The sequence below is a fragment of the Heptranchias perlo genome, unplaced genomic scaffold, assembly GCF_035084215.1.
Source record: "Heptranchias perlo isolate sHepPer1 unplaced genomic scaffold, sHepPer1.hap1 HAP1_SCAFFOLD_436, whole genome shotgun sequence".
NCBI classification, from domain to species: domain Eukaryota; kingdom Metazoa; phylum Chordata; class Chondrichthyes; order Hexanchiformes; family Hexanchidae; genus Heptranchias; species Heptranchias perlo.
Genome location: NW_027139449.1, coordinates 40,001 through 47,500, shown reverse-complemented (window position 1 = coordinate 47,500; position 7,500 = coordinate 40,001).

Sequence of the window (7,500 nt, the reverse complement as noted above, 5' to 3'; positions counted from 1 at the left end):
ACCGGGAAGTCGAGTGCCGGGCCGCTGAAAGCGAGTAGGGTGCCACCGCTCGGGGCCCCGGTTTGTCCGTCCCACCCGGAGGCCCATATCTCCGGAAGGCACAGGCCGATTTCCTCCGGGTATGGCTCGTTGTGTGCGGCCGGACCAGGCGCAGCGGACGGTACCGAGCACTCGGAGGTCCGGCGCTGCCCGCCGGAGGTACAGCGAAAGGCTGCAAACCACTTTCCGCCGCCACCCTCCGCGGGCGTGAGACCGACGGTCATCGGGTTTGGTTCCGCGGCTCGAGCAGGACGAGGGGCAGCGAACGGTACCGGAACGAACCCGGTCGCACACCGGGAAGTCGAGTGCCGGGTCTCGAAACGGAGCCGGGTCGGCCCAGTTTAAAACGGAGAAGAGAGTGCTGCCCTCTGCGGGTGAAAACCTGGAAGTACGTTGGTTAATGATTTCCAGTTCACCCCGCTTGGTCAGGCCCACTCGGAGGCGGATAACTCCGGAACGCCGAGGCCGATTTCCTGCGGGTATGGCTCGTTGCGTGCGGCAGGAGGCGGCGCAGCGTACGGTACCGAGCACTCGGAGGTGCGGTGCTGCCCGCCGGAGTGACAGCGAAAGGCTGCGCACCGCTTTCCGCCTGCTAACTCGGCGTCCGTGAGACCGACCGACTCCGCTTTAGCACCGGAGCTAGAGTGGGGCAAGGGGCACCGAAGGGTACCGGAACGATGACGTTCGCACACCGGGAAGTCGAGTGCCGGGCCGCCGAAAGCGAGCAGGGTGCCACCGCTCGGGGCCCCGGTTTGTCCGTCCCACCCGGAGGCCCATATCTCCGGAAGGCACAGGCCGATTTCCACCGGGTATGGCTCGTTGTGTGCGGCCGGACCAGGCGCAGCGGATGGTACCGAGCACTCGGAGGTCGGGCGCTGCCCGCCGGAGGTACAGCGAAAGGCTGCAAACCACTTTCCGCCGCCTCCCTCCGCGGGCGTGAGACCGACGGTCGTCGGGTTTGTTTCCCCGGCTAGAGCAGGACGAGGGGCAGCGAACGGTACCGGAACGAACCCGGTCGCACACCGGGAAGTCGACTAGCGGGCCGCCGAAAGCGAGCACGGGGCCCCGGTTTGTCCGTCCCACCCGGAGGCCCATATCTCTGGAAGGCACAGGCCGATTTCCACCGGGTATGGCTCGTTGTGTGCGGCAGGACCAGGCGCAGCGGACGGTACCGAGCACTCGGAGGTCGGGCGCTGCCCGCCGGAGGTACAGCGAAAGGCTGCAAACCACTTTCCGCCGCCTCCCTCCGCGGGCGTGAGACCGACGGTCGTCGGGTTTGGTTCCGCGGCTAGAGCAGGACGAGGGGCAGCGAACGGTACCGGAACGAACCCGGTCGCACACCGGGAAGTCGAGTGCCGGGTCTCGAAACGGAGCCGGGTCGGCCCAGTTTAAAACGGAGAAGAGAGTGCTGCCCTCTGCGGGTGAAAACCTGGAAGTACGTTGGTTAATGATTTCCAGTTCACCCCGCTTGGTCAGGCCCACTCGGAGGCGGATAACTCCGGAACGCCGAGGCCGATTTCCTCCGGGTCTGGCTCGTTGCGTGCGGCAGGAGGCGGCGCAGCGTACGGTACCGAGCACTCGGAGATGCGGTGCAGCCCGCCGGAGTGACAGCGAAAGGCTGCGCACCGCTTTCCGCCTGGTAACTCGGCGTCCGTGAGACCGACCGACTCCGCTTTAGCACCGGAGCTAGAGTGGGGCAAGGGGCACGGTTGGGTACCGGAAGGATGACGTTCGCACACCGGGAAGTCGAGTGCCGGGCCGCCGAAAGCGAGCACGGGGTCCCGGTTTGTCCGTCCCACCCGGAGGCCCATATCTCCGGAAGGCACAGGCCGATTTCCTCCGGGTATGGCTCGTTGCGTGCGGCCGGACCAGGCGCAGCGGACGGTACCGAGCACTCGGAGGTCGGGCGCTGCCCGCCGGAGGTACAGCGAAAGGCTGCAAACCACTTTCCGCCGCCTCCCTCCGCGGGCGTGAGACCGACGGTCGTCGGGTTTGTTTCCGCGGCTAGAGCAGGACGAGGGGCAGCGAACGGTACCGGAAGGAACCCGGTCGCACACCGGGAAGTCGACTAGCGGGCCGCCGAAAGCGAGCACGGGGCCCCGGTTTGTCCGTCCCACCCGGAGGCCCATATCTCTGGAAGGCACAGGCCGATTTCCACCGGGTATGGCTCGTTGTGTGCGGCAGGACCAGGCGCAGCGGACGGTACCGAGCACTCGGAGGTCGGGCGCTGCCCGCCGGAGGTACAGCGAAAGGCTGCAAACCACTTTCCGCCACCTCCCTCCGCGGGCGTGAGACCGACGGTCGTCGGGTTTGTCTCCGCGGCTAGAGCAGGACGAGGGGCAGCGAACGGTACCGGAACGAACCCGGTCGCACACCGGGAAGTCGACCAGCGGGCCGCCGAAAGCGTGCTCGGGTCCCCGGTTTGTCTGTCCCACCCGGAGGCTGATATCTGAGGAAGTCCGAGGCCGATTTCCTCCGGCTAACTCGGCGGGCAATGTGTCCCCCCCCCACCATCTTCGGCTGATTACCGTGGCTGGACCGGATCAAGGAGCAACGGAACCGTGCCAGAACGACGTCGGTCGGACGGCGTGAACTGATAGTGCCGAGGCCGGAAACCGAGCCGGAAATGTGCACCGATTTATTGGTCCCACTCGCAGGCCCATATCTCCGGAAGGCCGAGGCCGATTTCCTCCGGGTATGGTTCGCTGCGTGCAGCCGGAAGGGGAGCAGCGGACGGCACTGAGCAGCCGGAGGTGCGGCGCTGCCCGCCGGAGCTGCAAGCGAAAGGCTGCGCACCGCTTTCCGCTGGCTAACTCGGCGGCCGTCAGGCCGACCGACTCCGCTTCAGCACGGGAGCTGGAGTCGGGCAAGGGGCACCGAAGGGTACCGGAAGGATCACGTTCGGACACCGGGAAGTCGAGTGCCGGGCCGCCGAAAGCGAGCTCGGGGCCCCGGTTTGTCCGTCCCACCCGGAGGCCCATATCTCGAGAAGGCACAGGCCGATTTCCTCCGGGTTTGGCTCGCTGCGTGCGGCCGGACGAGGCGCAGCGAACGGTACCGAGCACTCGGAGGTGCGGCGCTGCCCGCCGGAGGTACAGCGAAAGGCTGCAAACCGCTTTCCGCCTCCTCTCCCCTCGGGCGTGAGACCGACGGTCGTCTGGTTTGCTTCCGCGGCAAGAGCAGGACGAGGGGCACCGAGCGGTACCAGAACGAACCCGGTCGCACACCGGGATGTCGAGTGCCCGGCCCAAACCCGCTACCCCCCCCCCACCCGAAAGCGAGCCACGGTTTGTGGATTAAAAGTGAAGCGGCAAAGATTTGTAAAACAGCGTGAAATGATGAACCAGAAGCCCAAAGTAATGGTGGGAATAAAAGTTCCGAAATGTGAAATGGTGAACCAGAAGTTGTGTGAACTGTTTAACCCAAAGTGGCAAAAATGGATTAAAAGGGGTGAAATGATCGACCGCAAAGCAGGGCAAGCATTAAACAAAAGCAGCAGCATTTTTTAAAAAGGGACAAATGGTTTACCAGAATCCCAAAAGAATGCTCAGAGACTTAAGTGCCAAAGGGGAAATGGTTAACCAGTAGCTGGGTGAACTGTTTAACCAAAAGTGGGAAAAAGGATTAAAAGGGGTGAAATGATTAACCAGAAGGCGAAAGCAATGTGCCGCGTCAAAGTCCTAAAGGGGAAAAGGTTGACCATAAAGCAGGGAAATGATTAAACCAAAGCAGAAAAATTCAGTAAAAAGGGGCAAATGGTTAACCAGAAGTTGGGTGAACTGCTTAACCAAAAGTGGGAAAGAGGATTAAAAGGGGAGAAATGTTGAACCAGATGTCGAAAACAATGCGCGGCGATGAAGTCTGAAAGAGGAAAAGGTTGACCGCAAAGCAGGGAAAGGATTAAACAGAAGCAGCAATATCTTTTAAAAAGGGACAAATGGTGAACCAGAATCCCAAAAGAATGCTCAGAGACTTAAGTCCCAAAGGGGCAAATGGTTAACCAGAAGCTGGGTGAACTGTTTAACCAAAAGTGGGAAAAAGGATTAAAAGGGGTGAAATGATTAACCAGAAGGCGAAAGCAAAGTGCGGCGGCGAAGTCCTAAAGGAGAAAAGGTTGACCAGAAAGCAGGGAAACGATTAAACAAAAGCGGCAACATTTTTTAAAAAGTGGCAAATGGTTAACCAGAATCCCAAAATAATGCTCAGAGACTTAAGTCCCAAAGGGGCAAATGGTTAACCAGAAGCTGGGTGAACTGTTTAACCAAAAGTGGGAAAAAGGATTAAAATGTTGTGAAATGATTAACCAGAAGGCGAAAGCAAAGTGCGGCGGCGAAGTCCTAAAGGGGAAAAGGTTGACCATAAAGCAGGGAAATGATTAAACAAAAGCAGAAAAATTCAGTAAGAAGGGGCAAATGGTTAACCAGAAGCTGGTTGAACTGCTTAACCAAAAGTGGCAAAAAGGATTGAAAGGGGAGAAATGTTTAACCGGATGTCGTAAACAAGGTGCGGCGATGAAGTCGGAAAGAGGAAAAGGTTGACCAGAAAGCAGGGAAAGCATTAAACAAAAGCAGCAACATTTTTTAAAAAGTGGCAAATGGTTAACCAGAATCCCAAAAGAATGCTCAGAGACTTAAGTCCCAAAGGGGAAATGGTGAACCAGAAGCTGGGTGAACTGGTGAACCAAAAGTGGGAAAAAGGATTAAAAGGGGAGAAATGTTTAACCAGAAGGCAAAAGCAAAGTGCGGCGGCGAAGTCCAAAAGGGGAAAAGGTTGACAAGAAAGCAGGGAAATGATTAAACCAAAGCGGAAAAATTCAGTAAAATGGGGCAAATGGTTAACCAGAAGCTGGGTGAAATGGTTAACCAAAAGTGGCAAAAAAAGATTTAAAGGGGAAAAATGATTAACCAGAAGTCGACAACAATGCGCGGCGATGAAGTCTGAAAGGGGAAAAGGTTGACCACATAGCAGGGAAACGATTAAACAAAAGCGGCAAAATTTTTAAAAAAGTGGCAAATGATTAACCAGAATCCCAAAAGAATGCTCAGGGACTAAGTCCCAAAGGGGAAATGGTTAACCAGAAGCTGGGGGAAATGGTTAACCAAAAGTTGCAAAAATGATTAAAAGGGGTGAAATGATCAACCAGAAGTCGAAAATTATGTGCGGCGGTGAAGTCTGAAAGAGGGAAAGGTTGACCAGAAAGCATTAAACAAAAGTGGCAACATTTTAAAAAAATTGGCAAATGGTTAACCAGAATCCCAAAAGAATGCTCAGAGACTAAGTCCCAAAGGGGAAATGGTTAACCAGAAGCTGGGGGAAATGGTTAACCAAAAGTTGCAAAAATGATTAAAAGGGGTGAAATGATTAACCAGGAGGCTAAAGCAATGTGCTGCGGTGAAGTCCTAAAGGGGAAAAGGTTGACCAGAAAGCAGGGAAAGCATTAAACAAAAGCGGCAACATTTTTTAAAAAGTGGCAAATGATTAACCAGAATCCCAAAAGAATGCTCAGAGACCAAGTCCCAAAGGGGAAATGGTTAACCAGAAGCTGGGGGAAATGGTTAACCAAAAGTTGCAAAAATGATTAAAAGGGGTGAAATGATTAACCAGGAGGCTGAAGCAATGTGCCGCGGTGAAGTCCTAAAGGGGAAAAGGTTGACCACAAAGCAGGGAAAGCATTAAACAAAAGCGGCAACATTTTTAAAAAAGTGGCAAATGATTAACCAGAATCCCAAAAGAATGCTCAGAGACTAAGTCCCAAAGGGGAAATGGTTAACCAGAAGCTGGGGGAAATGGTTAACCAAAAGTTGCAAAAATGATTAAAAGGGGTGAAATGATTAACCAGGAGGCTAAAGCAATGTGCCGCGGTGAAGTCTGAAAGAGGGAAAGGTTGACCAGAAAGCATTAAACAAAAGTGGCAACATTTTTAAAAAATTGGCAAATGATTAACCAGAATCCCAAAAGAATGCTCAGAGACTAAGTCCCAAAGGGGAAATGGTTAACCAGAAGCTGGGGGAAATGGTTAACCAAAAGTTGCAAAAATGATTAAAAGGGGTGAAATGATTAACCAGGAGGCTGAAGCAATGTGCCGCGGTGAAGTCTGAAAGAGGGAAAGGTTGACCAGAAAGCATTAAACAAAAGTGGCAACATTTTTAAAAAAGTGGCAAATGATTAACCAGAATCCCAAAAGAATGCTCAGAGACCAAGTCCCAAAGGGGAAATGGTTAACCAGAAGCTGGGGGAAATGGTTAACCAAAAGTTGCAAAAATGATTAAAAGGGGTGAAATGATTAACCAGGAGGCTGAAGCAATGTGCCGCGGTGAAGTCTGAAAGAGGGAAAGGTTGACCAGAAAGCATTAAACAAAAGTGGCAACATTTTTTAAAAATTGGCAAATGATTAACCAGAATCCCAAAAGAATGCTCAGAGACCAAGTCCCAAAGGGGAAATGGTTAACCAGAAGCTGGGGGAAATGGTTAACCAAAAGTTGCAAAAATGATTAAAAGGGGTGAAATGATTAACCAGGAGGCTGAAGCAATGTGCCGCGGTGAAGTCTGAAAGAGGGAAAGGTTGACCAGAAAGCATTAAACAAAAGTGGCAACATTTTTTAAAAATTGGCAAATGGTTAACCAGAATCCCAAAAGAATGCTCACAGACTAAGTCCCAAAGGGGAAATGGTTAACCAGAAGCTGGGTGAAATGGTTAACCAAAAGTTACAAAAATGATTAAAAGGGGTGAAATGATCAACCAGAAGTCGAAAACAATGTGCGGCGATGAAGTCCTAAGGTGGAAAAGTTACCCAGAAGGCAGGGAAATGATCAAACGAAAGCAGCCAAAAAATTATTAAAAGAGGGGAACTGATGAACCAAAAGATGAGAAACGGCCCGCAGAGACTAAGTCCAAAACGGGAACTGGTGAACCGGAAATGATTAACCAAAAACTAAGTCCGAAGAGGGAACTGGTAAACCAGAACTGAGTAACCAGATTTTTAAAATTAATTATAAATGGGGAAACGATTGAGCAAAAGGCGGAAATTAAGTCACAGGGACCAGGTCCGAAAGGGCAAGAGGTTACCCCGTAGGGGGCATTCGTCAACTCAATCTGAAAATTTTGGAGGCAAATCTGACCAAAATGCGGAAATCGGACCACACCGCGAGGGGCGCCATTCGACGGGGCAGGGGTAGACGCGTCGAACGGTGCCTGAAGGTCCCGGCTGCGACACGTGAGTCCGGAGATATGGCCAGTCAAAGTCTGATGGGAGGTACCGAAGCCGAAAAATCGAAACGCGTTTGCGGCGATTCGGTGTCAGAAAGTCGGTCACGAATTCAAATTCGTCCCGCTGATTCGCCAATTGCCAGCCGGTTCCGGGGGGATTGGCGGGGTACCTGCAGGATAGTAAGAGGTGGCATGTCGAGACTTAGCCTGTTTACCAGACTTGTGTCCAGCGCCTCCAGGTCTGCAGAGACCGA